This window comes from Callionymus lyra, chromosome 14, assembly GCF_982586985.1.
Source record: "Callionymus lyra chromosome 14, fCalLyr1.hap1.1, whole genome shotgun sequence".
Classification (NCBI taxonomy): Eukaryota; Metazoa; Chordata; class Actinopteri; order Syngnathiformes; family Callionymidae; genus Callionymus; species Callionymus lyra.
This window is the reverse complement of record NC_141831.1, coordinates 11,594,164-11,612,355: the sequence shown is the minus strand read 5'-3', so window position 1 is coordinate 11,612,355 and position 18,192 is coordinate 11,594,164.

Below are 18,192 nucleotides of genomic sequence, written 5' to 3'. Positions count from 1 at the left end.
GACAAGAAATATATCTATTTATTGTATACAAGATTTTAAGGAAAAGTAAAGATATTCTGAATTATAGAGTGTTTTTGTGAAAAGTAAAAAAGACAGTTGATTATTAGGAAAAAAAGAATGGACATAAAGACATAAGAACCCAAATATAAAAGCCACACAGTTGATTTATTGTATATATATATACAGTATATATATATATATATATGTGTGTGTGTGTGTGTGTGTGTGTGTGTGTGTGTGTGTATATCATATACACTCAATCATAAAATCAGAATAAAGAATGTTTAATTTCATGTTAAAATAATCATTATGTTCGTATAATTTTCTTTTATATATTTTCAAAACAGATAGAAATATTCTGAAGTAATCTGAAAATAAAATCGCATTATTAAGATAAAAACAAACAATTGAACTGTTTAAAAAAAAAATTCTGCCCCGTGTCTCATGAGTCTTCGGTTCCACACCACTGAGATGAAACGTCGCTCGGCCGTGAGTTCCGATCAACATTTAATCCGATAATGCTGAATGTGAGTCTCTGGAGCGGAACACGTTGCTCAACTATAAATAAAGCAAACGTGCAAGACACAACAAGACTGAGGAGTTTGACTGAAAAGCGTTTAGAGAAGCTTAAGAGCTGTCAATCAATATCTCCCCGTTATAATCTCATCTGCGTGAAGTGACTTGAATCTGGATTAAATCTGAGCATCAAAGAATCTTTTAAGATTGATAATGAACACTAAATTAACTGAAACAATTTTCTTTTTAAGGGTCGTAAAATAGAACAACAGTTTCCCTCAAAATAATTTACAAACAGCTATTACAGTTGTATATAACATCAGCCATGATTCATGTATTTAAATATGATAGTTATGTCTCCAGCAGATCATTTGTCTATTGGTATAGGGGTGTCGACGTCTACACGTGGTGTCAATAAAGTTTCGAGACTTTGACTCAGCTCACAAGCTTTTATGACTAATTGTTGTAAAGATACAATGACTAAGATAAAATGTTAGTAAAACACCATATAAATACAATTTCTCAGCGAGTCCGATAGTTACTGAATCTCTCTGAGTCATACCACGGTGAGTCTCAGTACCTATATTATGGAGCTGCTTTTTTGAGCGAGGTTGTTTACTGTCGATTTTTGGGAAAATAAAGGGATTTTAAGTTCCCATTGTAGTCCAAATAATACGGTTGATGGAGTTATGTCATTTTTCTTTTATTTGGGCTCTAATTTAGTACCTATTTGATTTGACACTACAGGAAAAAAAACGTTTCTGATAACTAATGGAAGGGCTTTGCGGTAATGTGATTGAATAGAGACAGAACCATCTAATTGCATAGAACTGGTTACACAATGGTTACACCCTTGAATACACTTGACAATGACACATTCAAATTGACACATAGTCTATTATCCATGACAAAAATACATTTTGTAGAATCGTGCCAGATCATTTACAGACATACGCAATACGTAAAGAAAAACAAATCTATGGCAACACAACTTGGCTAAACTGGGTCTAAAAGACACATTCCTTATTCAATTATTCAAGATTTTAACTCAAAAAACAACTTTGAAAAGATTAACATTAAATTTAACCTCAGCAGAATCGCTTTTTTATCAAATTTCTTCTGTATGAATGTTTGTGTTTCATCATTTTTTTTAACAAAAAGATGATTATTGTGGTGGTAAGTCATCAGTGGTGGGACTGTTGACCAATAAGAAAAAGTTCTGGCTAAAGTGGTCATTGATGGCATCGATCTTCCTCTATAAACGGTACTTATCCTCCACTTGAAAATCAGATGGAATCAAAAGTTGGTTGTTGTTCCGCTTTGTGCTTTTGTGGTTTTGTGTAATTGTGTGGTGTCACAAGATGATCAAGAGTGAACAACAGGCAATTCACAAGACCCAAAAAATATGAATTTTTTAGTCACAATTTAAGGAGTGATCCCTGTAAGAGTCCATATCACTGAGGTCCAAGAAATAATAATAACTTTACCAGCTGAAAATCATGATGTTTTGAAGGAATAAAAAGACGTGGTGGTCAATACATACTCAAGTCAAGAATAAACAAGAAGAACAAAAATGTAACGACAAGACGAGGTTGTTTACTGCAGCTGGGAAGCTTGTGAACCAAATGACGTCCTCGTATCCGCCTGCATCCTTCTAGTCTCAGGGTCGATCGTGGATTCGGGTTCAGGTGCATCCTAGCAACGCGCCCGGTCATCCTGAATGAAGTCTCAGAAGCAGGAAAAAGAAAACCGTCCAACAAAACCAAAATAAAAGAAGCTAACGTTAGCTTACCGGTGCTGCCTGTCGACCTGATACATTCTCGCATACAAAGGTTTCTCCCCTTCCTTTCATCAGTTTATAACCTCTCCTTTCTTAGATCAAGGGTGAAAGGAAAGTTTAAAAATGACAAAAAACACACATGGGTCGCAGCCAAACACATGTCTTCCGCTCGAGCATCTGAGAACAGATCGAGCGAGACAATTCTTTGAAGTTAATCTTCCAGGATGATTTAATTTTGGATGGGATGAGTCGTTGGAAGGACTTTTGAGAAAAGCCCTGACATTTACCAGAATTTAACTCTTTAAGCTCTACAAGGAAGGATTTATTAGTCAAAGGCACTCGTTTTCACGGTACCATAAAATGAAAAGTTCAGGATCTTTGGACCTGCACAATAAAGGGTTCTTCAAGTACAGTACTCGTACCCATGTCCGGGGTAAACCAATTTCTAAAATGTTTTTTCCCTTTTGGATAATTACGGTGCTTTAAAAGCACGCGTTCACGATTAGCGCTAAAGTGGTTAGCCTTGTTAGGTTGTGCAGATGTAGGAGCTAATGTAACGTCGACGGTCGTCTAAAAACCTCCATGTATTTCAGTGAAAGATGGTATTTTGAGAAACGGGAGGACGGAAAGGTTTTCATGACACGGCCTCAGATGAACTTTTGTTGAAACAGACTTTGTTGAAAGTTTGGATTGGACCGAGGGTGCAGCTGCGGACTAGTCCAGCTTACTTGTTCCCACCTCCGAGCACCTGTGGCGCAGCCAAAACACCCCCGAAAATGTCAGTTCGTCAACCGCCCGTATAGCTTTCCCCTCCTGTTTGGGTTGTTTTTGCCTATTTGCTACCTCAGCATTAAACGAAACCATTTTTTGCATTTTTGAGGTTTTCCTGAAGTGTCAGGTGAGCCTCCCACCCCGACACCCCCCAACTTCTATCACAGACCACATAGAACCACTGTGATATTTTTCATTTTCTTACTGTATTTTAAATTAAAGCAACCTAAGAAACAATTTGACTTTTTCCCCCCATATTTTCTGAAATGACTGGTATAATTTTGGACAGTCATGACTCATATAGCAGGAGTCTCTGGCCATTATTTTAACGATGCTCTTCACGACGTAACCGTGTCTGGGCGACTCGCCCGGAGACTCTGTGAGTGTTCACGTAACCACCCGATTGGCAGCGGGTCAAAGATGATGTTTTCAGATGCTGTTCAAAGAGCCTTTTTTATTTATTCACCAGGAACATAAAACGGAAAACAACAAAACAATCTTGTTATTTTGTTGCGTAAACAACCACAAAGAGGCAACGTTTGAAACGGAGAATGTACATTATTGTTGTTGAACTATAACACCACTAGGGGGAGCCAAAACTATATTTAAATCCTACAGATTTGGTCTTTAATATATAAGTTTAGGTTTGTATCTACTTTCACATTCTCTGACTTAAGATGCATGTTTAAAATACTTATTTTTTATTGTTTGTTAAAACAAATCTTTGGCCAAACAGACTGATAGATGAACCCTTCTGCCATCTCTGGGTCAAAGTGACCCAACGGCCCTAAAACAAATGTGTTTGTCGTATCCCTTGTGTTGTTTGTTTGCTGGTGCTATAGTTTTAGGCAACATGGATTTTTCCAAAGTAGGGGTGTGAGAAAACAATGAAGTAAAGTAGTAAAACAAAGTGTGTGTGAACTTACAAATAACATTATTCATTTTTGTGTCATACTTAAACCTACGGCCACTAGATGGCAGCAGTCATTATGCCCTCTGCAGATAAAGTAAGGAATCATCACTCATTTTAAGCACTTTGAGATTTGTGTGCAAATGTAAAGTGCAATACAAATAAAATATATTATTATAATTATTATTATTATTATTATCATCAGGATCCAACGAGATCTTGGTGACTGAGGATGAGAGGATACACTGGACTCCAGCAGCTTTTAAAGCTGATGTTTGGACATATTTTGGTTTCCAAACAAATGAAAGCAGTTACGACTTTGTCAAGAGTCATGTGGTCTGTAAATTCTGCAACACCAGAGTCAAGTACTCGACAATACTACACATATATACTTGTTACTACAGAATCACAATATATCGTATAGTTGCCCCTGTATCGTAATATGTGTCGTACGCTTAGTAAACATTTGACAGCAGCTCAGCTCTTGCTTCTTATGTGTGTTTATTGCTTTTAATTTAAGTAATATTCGTGACTCAACCACCGTTCAAATCCTTCCTGAGTTCTCTAGGCCTCCTGGTCTCAATGGTGTCTATCTTGGAAACTTCCTACATCGAAAACCATTGAAACAAAAACGCTTTATTTACGGCCAAGACGAGGATCTTTCATCAGCATCATCTGAGTAGTTTTTACGTGTCGAAGGTGAAAACCAGACTTTTGTTGTTGTTTCATAAAAGAAGAGGAAAAAAATGGCCTGAAGAATTCTGACTGAATTAAACATTTTCTCTTCCTCCATGAAGTGGCCCTCGTTGGAGCTGTAATCACACTTTAAATGTCACTGTATGATTGTCGTTTCACGTATGACATTTGCAGGATTAGAACCAGCTCACATATGTGCTGAGTGAAAGCACATTTAACAAGAAACACAACCACGACAATTACGCCGGGGAAAATTAAAATTTGATGCATTTTGGTCGCTGCTTTTTTTCATAAAAATAAAAGAAAAAAGAGAAGATGGAGCTTTTTCCAATGTTGACCTCTTCTACTGGAGCTAACCTTTTCCCCTTTTACACTTTCTCTGAAAGCTCAGCGACAGATAATTTCTTCTTATTTTATCGAGTGTAAAGTTTGTAAAAAACCTAAATTTGAGTGGATTGTTTCTGTTACTAAGTAGTTTCTGATCAAAACACTGATCCATTAAAGTATTTATCGACATGGAGGATATTTAGACACGTGAAAACAAAAGTATTGATTTAAAGTTTAACTGGCAGAATATCATAGTATTCCTGCACCAGGACACACAGCCTTATTGTTATTGTGTGTAAAACAAAAGTGACAATTTTATTTGCATTAACAATTATTTTTTTGTCCTAAACAATAATAAACACGTTTGTTCTTCTGTCTGTTTTTGGGTTCTTTTGCGACATTTTTCTTTTGTCCATAATCCCAAAAAAACTCCCAAAATTTCTCAAGAAAACACTTTTTTTTAGGAAAAATGTCCTTGTTTGAATTTAGGATCCAGGGAAATAATTGCATTTTTTTTATTATGGTAAAGGAGAAGAACGATTTAGTTACATATATTTGAATGATGGATAAAGAGAAAATCAATACAATAAAAGACTTATGGTTTTGTCAACAGATTTTGGTGGCAAGTCTGGAAATGCTACAGTTTTCATTGAATACATTTTTCTCTGGATATTGCAAGGAATCTTTTTTTTCAATCTTACATAGTGCTGCTTTAACTTTTCTAGGCTTTCCTTCTCCTTCGTTACTTCCCCTTTTTTCAGTAATCGCTGTTAGGTCTAACCACACAATACAGGGGCATCAATACAATAAATAGTGATACTGTACTTCAAGGATATATTTGTAGTATTGTCGAGTACTTGACTCTGGTGTTGCAGAATTTACAGACCACATGACGAAGTCGTAACTGCTTTCATTTGTTTTGAAAACCAAAATATGTCCAAACATCAGCTTTAAAAGCTGCTGGAGTCGACTGTATCCTCTCGTCCTCAGTCATCCCGGGGATCTCACAGGATTGTATCGCTCTTGAAAAGTTTAATCGCAAAACAAAAAATGAACAAATACCAAGAATATTTATACGTTCGTTGTCAATAGAAAAATGTAACTTTATTTCTTAAGTTTAACTATAGTCTTACTTAAACTGTAAAGTGTCTTGAGATAACTTTGTTATGATAAGACACTTTAAATAAAATTGAATTGAAGTTTAGTTCATTTTATTTTACAAACTATTCATTTAAATATAAACCATACAGTAAATATGGCGAAAATTAAATAAAATATGATTTAAAAAAGCCAAAATCAAAGACATGCTATACTATATACTATAAATACATGTATTGTGTAACAAATATTGCAATATTTTCTCACACTCCCATGTCATTGTTTGTACAAGTGTCCCCCTGTACCTCCAAACTTTATAAGTCTGGTCCCAAAGAGTTTAACTTTTTTACAATTGTACTAGAGAGTCTTGGAAGCATTCATCACGACAGGCCTCACTATTTTCCGACAGAACTTCCCGGGTCACCTCTGACAACATCCCCGTTACGACCCTCGTAAACACACATATGTGTGTTCTTGGTCGACGACGATATATCTCTCCCTCATTGTTGCCACATAAAACTCGAATTCTCATTTGGTCAATTATTCTTCAGAGTACGTGATAATTTGTCGTCGCCACTTGTGCGTCCTCCAAATCCTCAGCCTCATCCAGCTGTGCAGCGACCACAGCCACACGCCATCTGTCGCGTATGCAGATGAGGTTGTTCCGGTCCAATCACGAACACGCCGGAGAAAAAGGGGGATATAAAAATGAACGATAAATCTCTGTTTCATTGTGGCAGAATAAGTGGACTACCCTTGAAATAGAAAGTTTTTTTCAAGTCATATTTGTGCCAAGACTCTTTTCATGCTAATTATTTTTATAATTTTGTGTAATTATTTTGTGCAAATGATTTAACAGTTTTTAGTGCAATTTTGTTCTATTTTATTAATTATTTTTCTGTCATTTTGTGCAAATTTCTTTATCTGTTTTTCATGCTAATTATTTATTTATTTTTTATGCAATTATTATCTGTTTTTCGCGGATTAATAGTGAATAAGTCCACTTCCCTTTAAAAAAAAAAAAAATTTAAGTCACATTTGTGCCAAGACTCCTTTCATTTTTCTATTCTTATATTATATTCTTTTGTTTAAATGATTTAACAGTTTTTATTACAATTGTGTTCTATTTTCTGTGCTAATTATTTTGCTGTCGTTTGTGCTTATTTTTATTCTGTATTTTAATACTAATTATTTTCATATTTTGTGCAAATAATTTTCATTTTTTTGGGAAAATTCTTTTTAGTTTTTCAGGCTAATAATTCTTTTAATTTCCATGCAAATTATATTCCTCCCTTGTGTGCTAATTTCTAGTCTGTTATTCATGCTAATTATTAATATATTTTTGTGAAATTAATTTTCTATATTTTGTGCTTATTTTTATTCTGTTTTTCCTGCTTATTAGTTATAGTTTCCTGTGCAATTATTTTCTGTTTTTGATGCTAAATGTTTTTCAGATACTGAAATGTATTTCTGTTTTAAGCATTGTTCTATTTTTGGTGCGAATGATATTTCTATCTGCGGAAATAAATACTTTTTTGTTCGTTGTGCTAATGTTAAACAAACAATTCATGCTGATTGCTTTTCAGTTTTCGTGCGAATTATGTTTCTGTATTTTTGTGCAATTTGGTTCTATTTTATGTGCTAATCATTTTTGTGTCTTTTTTGCAAATCCTTATTCTGTTATTCATGCTAATTTTTTTTTTTTACAATTATTTTCAGTTTTTCATGCAAATTCTTTTTCTGATTTTTGGGGGAATTTTGTCCGTTTTTGTGCAATTTTTTTGTTTAAGTATTGTTTTATTTTTCGTGCAAATCATAAATGATAACTTTTTTGTTTTAATTTTAAAGAAACAATTAATGCTAATTATCTTTCTGTCATTTATGCTATTTTCCCTTTTTTTCGTGGTAATTTGCTCCGTTTATTATTCTTGCTATTTTCTTCTGTATTTCGTGCTAATTCTATTCAGTTTTTTACACTAATTATTTTTCTTTTTTTCATGCTAATTATCTATTGTCATTCATGCTAATTTTCTTTTCCTCTTTGTGGTCATCTTTTAACATGGTGATTCTTTTTCTGTAACTCATGCTAGTTTTCTTCACTTTTTCGTGCTAAAGTGCTTTTTCATGGTAATACATTTTTTCCGCACTTTTTTCGTATCACTACTTTTTTTCTTCCAGATACATAAAAAACAAAAAAAAGTAACACAATAAATAATCCAGAACTCGCCCTTGGATTCCACCCAAATAAAGAATGAGATTGAAATATTTCTGATAATAAAACAAAAGATCTCTTCACAGCCTAAACTACAAAAACTGACAACTTCATTTAAAAAATCACCATTTATTTGACAAATAAACATCAATTCTGTCAAAAACTTGGCACCGGGGCAAAAAGCCACAGAACAATAAGTCTCCATCAACTCGTCTGAACACACTCGGCGCTGAAATGCACGAGTTGTCGTTATAAATTGACACTTTTGTGTTTTCGTGTCATGGAGTCCGTCGCTCACTGTCGGCACATGTTGACATGTTTGTCTCTCGGCGCCTCCTTCGCTCAGCATCTGCATCTGAATACGTTCAACTCTCGCTCAGTTTGTTTCCTGTCGAGGCTCATTAGCCTCCACGAACCAAAATTGACCCAAAATTACATTTAAAAAAAAGCCCTTATTTTTAAGCTGCCACTCATGGGTTATTGTGTAGCAGGACGGATAATTGTGTAATTGAGTGAAAACACAACAACACAGTTCATGATGTGGCAGTGGTTAGTACTTACAAGTCAATTGAAAGCACTCGGAGGCTTGAGTATTTATTAGGACAAGAAAAAGGAGGATAATCTTTATTATAAAAGTACAGCTACAGATTTTTCTAAGTTGTACTTTTGCGTGTATCGATAATTTTAGTTGTTTTTATGATAATGGATTGTGCACAAAATTTGATTTAAAACCATTTTTCCCTCTTTATATTTCCACTCATTCAGGAAAGAAAAAACATCATCAGAATCGGAATGAGTTTTACTATTATTTCCAGTGACGTAAACACAAAATTGGTATTTTTTCGTGGTGAAATTACAGAATAAAATAATCATACAAAATAAATTAAATTAAATGGCATTTATTAAATAAAGTAAATTAAAAAAGACTTTACAATAAATGTAAAAAGTTAATTGAATGGAAATATATTCAAATAAATTACCCTAAATTACCAAAAACTTACCATAATACATTTAATTGAATACCACTTTTTTCAACTTTTAAATTGTTTTAGTGTAGAATTTTTAGCTGGTAATTTCATTTTATTTTATTGTTGTTGGTTTTGATGCGTTCTTTTATGTTTATCAGGAATATTTAATCATTTTCAAAAGTATTTGTCTTGTAGAATCACTATAACTAATTTACACTGACAAAAATTGGACTTAATTAAATGTATTTTGGTAATTTTCTCAAAATAAAAATTAACTAAAATAGAATTTCAACGATTATTTTTCCACTCAACTAACGAAATACAATGATTTGCGAAAACTTAAAATAATAAATGTAATTAAAGAACACTTTTTCCAACTTTTAATTATTTTAGTGTAGAATTTCTGGATGGTATTTATTTACTTTTTTATTGTTGTTGGTTTTGCTGCATTATTTTTAAGTTTATTCTGAATATTTAGTCATTTTCCAAAAGTATTTGTCCTGTAAAATCACCATAACTAATGTACACTGACAACAATTGATTTAATGAAATGTATTTTGGTAAAACAAATAGAAATAAATTAAAATAGAATTTTGATGATTATTTTTATACTTGATCAACAAAATACCACGATTTTCAAAAACTTACCATAATACATTTAATTAAACCTCACTTTTTTATAACTTTTTACACTGGAAACAATTGGATTTAATTAAATGTATTTTAGTAATTTCAGGCCAATAAAGATAAATTAATATAGAATTTTAATGAACATTTTTACACAAAACTAACAATTCTAATTGTGAATAAAAAACAACAACTTACCATTATAAATTTAATTAAACCCCACTTTTTCTTACTTTTAAATAGTTTTATTGTAGAATTTTTAACTGGTATTTTGATTTTATTTTATTGTTGTTAGTTTTACTGCATTATTTTTAAGTTTATTAGGAATATTTAGTCATTTTTTAAAAGTATTTGTCCTGTAGAATCAGACTGTGAGAATCAATAAAAAGTCTGGTTTAATTAAATGTATTATAGATAAGATTTAGCAAATTACTTAAGTAGATAATGATGAAAGTACTTAATAATAACCGAGTAATAAGTGCGACTAATAGCCCCCTAAATCCCATCATGACAACTGTGGATTACGTCTGATGGCGTGAGACTCGTCCTCTCGTGGTGAAGATGTTCACGAGGAAAGAAATGACTGCGATCTCGTCCAAGTTTCTGTTTGAGAGAGTCTTTTATTTTTTCCTCCTGTGAACAGGGAACATGTAATCCTGCCTCGAGCAACGTTTCAGCCTCAATTAAGCAGCTCCTCCCGGCACCAGTCATGGTGACACCGAGAAACATCCCTGAGTCGGGTCAGGCTGCACCTCCGAGTCGGAGCCAGATCTTCTCGCCGTCGACTCGCACACTCGGTTGCTGTCGAGGCGAAGACGTCAGCAAGAATTCCTTGTCCTCGGGCCAAAGGTCCAGTACAGACAAGACTTGTTGAATGAAAACTGCTTCGGGCTGCAACGTTTCACGCTTGAGTTTAACCTTTAGCCGTTAGCATTTGTCAGTGATGTGTTGATGAAGCTTCATGAAGCAGTGTCATTATTTTGAACAACTGTTCTAGTGAAGCATTATTTTTAAACTGGTGGCTCCACTTACTGACCTCTAAACAACATGACACTGTTTCATGAAGCTTCATGAAGCAGTGTCATTATTGTCAGAGTCCACTAGATGGCGGTCTCTGCACTATTTTCCTTTGTTTTGAACAACTGTTCTAGTGAAGCATTATTTTTAAACTGGTGGTTCCACTTACTGACCTCTAAACAACATGACACTGTTTCATGAAGCTTCATGAAGCAGTATCATTATTGTCAGAGTCCACTAGATGGCGGTCTCTGCACTATTTTCCTTTATTTTGAACAACTGTTCTAATGAAGCATTATTTTTAAACTGGTGGCTCCACTTACTGGCCTCTAAGCAAGATGACACTGTTTCATGAAGCTTCACGAAGCAGTGTCATTATTTTCAGAGTCCACTAGATGGCGGTCTCTGCACTATTTTCATTTGTTTTGAACAACTGTTCTAATGAAGCATTATTTTTAAACTGGTGGCTCCACCTACTGACCTCTAAACAACATGACAGTGTTTCATGAAGCTTCACGAAGCAGTGTCATTATTTTCAGAGCCCACTAGATGGCGGTCTCTTCACTATTTTCCTTTGTTTTGAACAACTGTTCTAATGAAGCATTATTTTTAAACTGGTGGCTCCACTAACTGACCTCTAAACAACATGACACTGTTTAATGAAGCTTCACGAAGCAGTGTCATTATTTTCAGAGCCCACTAGATGGCAGTCTCTTCACTATTTTCCTTTGTTTTGAACAACTGTTCTAATGAAACATCATTTTTAAACTGATGGCGCCACCTACTGACCTCTGAACAACATGACACTGTTTCATGAAGCTTCATCAACACATCACTAGTGTTTATTCCATTTCTTTTCAATCATTTAGCATTTTTAATCATTTTATAAACACATTTCTTATTTAAAAACAAAGATTCCATGTACTTCTAAGTAGTGATGTGTTCATGAAGCTTCATGATACAGTGTCAGGTAGTTTAGAGGTCAGTAGGTGGCGCCATCAGTTTAGAAATTATGGGATGTTTCATTGGAACTAATAAATAATGCAGAGACCGCCATCTAGTGGAGTCCGACAATAATGACACAGTTTCATGAAGCTTCATCAGACCATCATATGATTCTTTTCATCACTAGTACTGCAGAAAATTAATCTAAAAATCAAGTGATCACTAGCTTCGGCAAATGATTGAACATCCATCTGTTAAAGTTGTAAAAAGAAGAAAAATCAAGATTTTTATTTGATGTAAATGATTGAATGTTAGGTTTCGTTTGTGAAATAAGAAAAAATAGATCGATGATCCTAATGGTAGTATTTTTATGTATTTGTTTGTTTGTTTATTTCAATGTATCCATGGTTATGTTCAATTAGATTTGTTTGTAGATTATTGCAGGGTTTTTTTAAGCATTTGATAGATTTTAATAATTTCTATATTGAGATTGGTTTTGGTTTATTTAAATAATTATAATGGAAAATATCGAATATTTTCCAAATAAATACCCTTTTTATATATATAGAAATTGATATTCTAATTCCAAAAAAATCAATAACACATTTTCTAAATTCAAATTCTTTTAATCTTTCGCCTTTTAAATTCAATATAAAAATCTGAATATATTAATTTTTTTAAAGCCAAAACAACCTTTTAAAGTTTTTAAATGATTGAATGAAATCATTTAAAAGGAACAATCCAATTCTTAAAAAAACTTTTCAATTGAAAAAAAAAAAACGTTTTAATTCAATATTCCGATGCTACTGATGCACCTTCGTAAAGTCGAGTGTCTGACATCAACATTGAATTGATCAAATTTAGCCAAAATATTTCCGTTTGGAGAGAATTATTGACGCACCTGAGACTCTAGCGATCAAACAAACTTTACAAGTGTTTTCTATAACAATTCAAGCCTTAAATCAAATAAAAATATATATTTTTAAAACTATACTGTGGAGCTATAGGTGTCAAAACGATCATTAATAAATAAATCATTAATATAATATTATACTTGTTGTCAAAACACGATCTGGAGCTTGTAATACATGTGTTTGTGTCTTTAGTTTAGACTTTGTAAAAGTTTATTTTCGTGTCTAAACTAGAAGGATCTGTCTCGCCTGCAGTTAATACAAATCTCTGCAGCGAGAATTCTGACCCGCTCTAGTAGAAGAACTCACATTTCCCCCGAACCTTAAATCTCTTCACTGGCTGCCAGTTTCTTTCAGGATCAACTTTAAAAACCTGGTTCTTGCTTTCAGATCTATTCATGGTCAGACCTTCCATCAGTAGATTCTGATCCAGCCTTACACCCCAGCTCGGGCTCTGAGGTCTGTGGATCAGAATCTACCGATTGGTTCCGGAACCAGAGGAGAGAAATCCTTCCAGACTGTAACTCGACACAGAGAAGAAGAAGAAAAAAGAAGATTTTGGTGAACCATTTGTTGCACCAAGTGACATGTTACGTTGTGACTAATGCAGCAAGAGCGTCGATCCTCCGCTCACTCTCTCCTCTTGTCAACAATTACACTAATGATGGTTTGCAGCTGCTTTTTCCTCGTTATTTTCCTGGAGCTCAGCTCGGCTTTTTTTTTTTTTTGCTCTCCGACTCTATTTTCGCTGATAACTGCGTAGACGACGTACAGTATATCGGAAGAAAGGAGTTTCAGGTCAACCTACAGTCGCACCAAACTTGATTCATTACGACTTTGTTGTTTTTTATTTTTTGTTTTCTTCATTTCCTTTGGGTTGATGGTTGCCAACGTCCAGATGTTCAGTCGACTTCCCAGAACAAGAGATTGGCAACACGTTGACACTCAAGGTAGGAATTCCCGGTCCAAGAATTTTCGGGCGAGGAATGACTCGAGTCCAACAAGACGCCCCACATGAACCCACGTGAGAGATCCACATTTGAATTGATAAAAATGTATTTGTTTTGTTTTTTTAAATGGAAGCATTAGCGACAATTTCCCAAAGAATTAACGTTGTATATAACAAATTTGAAAGAGCTTTATTGACAAAAATGTAAAGAACAAAACAGGATTTTTTTTTTCATGGTGAATTTGAAAAAAGCCAGTTTGCACTTTGGAGTTTTTTTTTCTATTGAAAATTTGTTTCTGATCAGCTCTGAAAAATTGTCAATAAAAATCTTAATCTTGAATAGCAAATCTTTGTATCCATTTCTTTTCGTTAATTCCTTCGATCTATGTTCTTTATATTTGCATTTTGTCATCCCTTGACTTTGTTCTTTTGTTTGCACTTTGTTCTTGTTCTTGTTTTTATGAAACTTGCAGTACCTTCTATCGTCTGCTGTGAACTGGAAAAAACATTTGTAGGAGATCTCTAGAGGATTAATAAAGTCCATCCATCTCTCCCTTTATCCATCCATACATCTGTCCATCCATCCATCCATTCTTTTGTCCATCCATCAGTTCATCCATCCATCTCTCCATTTATCCTTCCATCTATCTCTCCATCCATTCATCCATCCATTTATCTATCTCTTTATCCATCCATCAATCTCTCATCCATCTGTCCATCCATCTGTCCATCCATCTGTCCATCCATCTCTCCATCCATCCATCCATTCATCCAATCACCCATTCATCCATCCATCCATTCATCCATCCATCTCTCCATTCATCCATTCATCCATTCATCCAATCACCCATTCATCCATTCATCCATTCATCCATTCATCCAATCATCCATTCATCCATTCATCTATTCATCCAATCACCCATTCATCCATCCATCTCTCCATTCATCCATCCATCCATTCATCCATTCATCCAATCACCCATTCATCCATCCATCTCTCCATTTATCCATTCATCCATTCATCCATTCATCCAATCACCCATTCATCCATTCATCCAATCACCCATTCATCCATCCATCTCTCCATCCATCCATTCATCCATTCATCCAATCACCCATTCATCCATCCATCTCTCCATCCATACATCCATCCATCCATCTCGTCATTTATCCATTCATCCATCCATCTCTTCATCCATCCATCCATCCATTCATCCATCCATCTATATAAGGAATTTAAAAGCCCTTAGTATTCCATATAAGTCCAAAATTTTATTTTATTCGGACTTGTCTGATTTTTGGAAAGAGTTAAAATAATCTAAAAATATAAATTAGTAGTAAAAAGTAAAAATAAAATAGAGTTTCACTAACAAATTAAGAGTAAAGTATTATACAAATATATTCAATACCTAAAACAGTCGGGAGTTAATACAAAATTTGAGTTGAAAAAAATATGTTATTTTTTTTAAAATAGCAATTAAGTTAATACCATTTGTGGAGCGTTTTGTTTGTTTAATGGAAAATTATATTTAGAAACAATAATTAAATCCATAGAAAAACTAAACAAAAAATACAATTCATGAGAAAAATATATTTTTTAAATCCTGGCAAGATTCCAATCCTGTCACATGACGCAGTGACATTAATGATTTCAAAAACATGTTGATCCATAAACACAAAGCCATCAATTCTCATGTGACCCTGAACGCACCACGAAGAGGTGGAACGGTAACTACGGTGACATCATCACACAGTTTCCATTTCTCTTCAGAACTTTAGTTCGGTTTATAAATCACTTTGATTTGTGGCTAAACCGGGTTCAGCTCGTCCAATATCTTATCTCCGGGAATCTTTCATCAGAAATAATGGCGGTCATCTTCCTGAACTTCTTCCAGAGCAGCGTGCGAGGACTGCAGAGAGATCGTGATGTAACAAGAAACTTTGAAAAAGTTCTGTGAACTCGACTCGAGAGCTCAGGGAGTGAATTCTTTTATTGATTCATTACAGCATTAATGAGCCGACAGATGAGGTTGTGTAATTATTGTGTCAAGTATTTAGAACGTTTTATTGTTGTTTTTATTCGACCCTGCTGTACCTGTGGTTCTATGAGTAAGTACACAATTTTTGTCACTTTGAATTTCAACATTTCAACATGTTTTTTTTTTTAAAGCATTAAATTATAGCTTTGTATTAAATGAGAATTATATTAAAAGGCTGATTGTTTGTCATTGAATACAATGGGTTCAAAATCTTCTTATTATTTTTATATAAATATATATATATATATATATATATATATATATATATATATTTGAATTTAAAAAAATAAATATTTTCAAAATTATTGTTTTTTTTACACATAGAGTTCCATAAAATATAAAATTTCAAAAATATTTGTTTTAAGTTAAATATTTTTTAACTTGTAGCCTTTAACTCAGTGTAGAAATTGTGAAACTACAATAGCAACAAATGTTGAATTACGAATAAAAACATTTAATTGTAAAATCGATTTTGAATTATTGGAATTAGTCAAACTAAATCCATTTTTGGTAAATAAACATTTTGCTTAATCAAACCAAAAGCTATATATATATATATATATATATATATATATATATATATATATATATACTTAATGTAATTGTTCAAAACACAAAAACACACAAACTTATCGATATAGATTAATTATTGAAAGGTGACATTTTGTTGTTGTTCGTTTTTTTTATAAATGAATTTATCAATTATCGAAAATTTGTTGACAAAATGTATCCATGCAGTTTGATATTGTAAATGAAATATTTCAATAAAATCTTTTTTTTAATTTATTTAAAACGACATAAAAATGTTGGTACAATAGTTTCACCAGAAAATACTTAATGTAAAAGGCTACTAATGAAAAAATATAGAATTTACAATATTTATTTTTAAATTATTTAAATCAGAATATTAAACTCTGTGTAAAAAAAAATTGTATTTCAGAAAATATTATTATTATTAGAAAAGGCAACTGTGAAATATAAAAAAAATTTAGTTCAATTGTTAAAAAAAATAGTTTAATGTTAACCCTTGCGTTATCTCTGGGTCAAAGTGACCCAAAGGCCGAAAAACAAATGTGTTCACTTCAACCCTGCAGAGACAACACAAGGGATACTACAAACACATTTGTTTTCCTGCCTCTGGGTCATCTTGACCCTGCGATAACACAAGGGTTTAAAAAACAACACAAGTAGAATAAAATGAATGTTAAATTTAACCATTCAATATTTTTGGCATCGATACGCTTCCATTGTCACGAGGTTTTGAAGTATTTCCCCCGAAGACGCAGTAAGTCCCTCATCACGACCATGTTTTCAAGTTATTACTTTATAAAGTTTTGCCCCAAGAAGATTAGGTAAAATCCGGGAAATGTGAGTTCTCCTACTACAGCACATTTGTAGGTATTTTTAAAATGTGTATTGCTTTTGATTGTTCAAGCGCTTTGTGAAACACTCTTAACTATAAGATAACTATTACTTACTGACTTACTTGTCTGAGTCGTGTCTGAAATCTGGGCGAACGAGAGGTTACGAGAGCGCAGTCCATAATGGCGTAATAATGGCTTCACTCCTCCTCCAGCCAGCTGTAATCAGGCCCCGCTTTGTTTAAACAACGAGTCCCTTGGGTGGGTGGAGACTTACGGGATTGATGACACGTGGTGACAAACTTCCGTGCTTGACCAATCACAGCAGAGTGGGCGTGGTTATGGTTAAGATTCTATGTCCCGGGGACTGAGTGAATCAATCAAACACGAATGTATCGTCGAGACTCTCTGGGACAAAAGCTAATCTAGTTTTGAAACAGTTTTTTCTCAGGGTTTTTTTGTTTCTTTTGTTTTCGTGGCGGTCGGCCAGAGTGTTTGCCAGAACCGACTGCCCTTGGGGGAGATTTGGTGAAAGAAGCTGACGGCGAAAATCACGTTAAAACCTGAGGAGTAATTGACTCAGAGGAGCTTATGTGCCAACGTTGGAGAAAAAAAAAAGAGAAGAGTTTGTGTTGAAAAAAAAGTGCATTTTTTAAACAAGAGATCAATAGTAAAAGCGTATCAAGTTTAACTGAGAGAATAAAAGCAGTTTTGGAGTCTGAGCGCCGGAGCGTTATACAACCGCTTTATCGCTCTTTATTTCACCACGTTTATTCCCAAATATGCAGCCCTGAGCCTCCTGTTGCTTTCTGTGAAGCCCTGGATTGTTTCTCTGTAACGTTTTTTTTATTCTTCTGGTTCGCGTCGTTGTCGTAAAGCTATGAAAACCCTGGAAAGCCTGCGCTCACGTACAGTGTCACGCGGAGAAGCTGCTCGGCAGTGGCTCCCTGTGGCTGCAGATTTTACTTTCCATGTCAGAGGCTTTTATTTCACTCGTTTCACGCTAAATAGGAACCGTTTTGACGGATTTGTTTGGAAACAATGTTGATGTTTGTAGAGAGATAC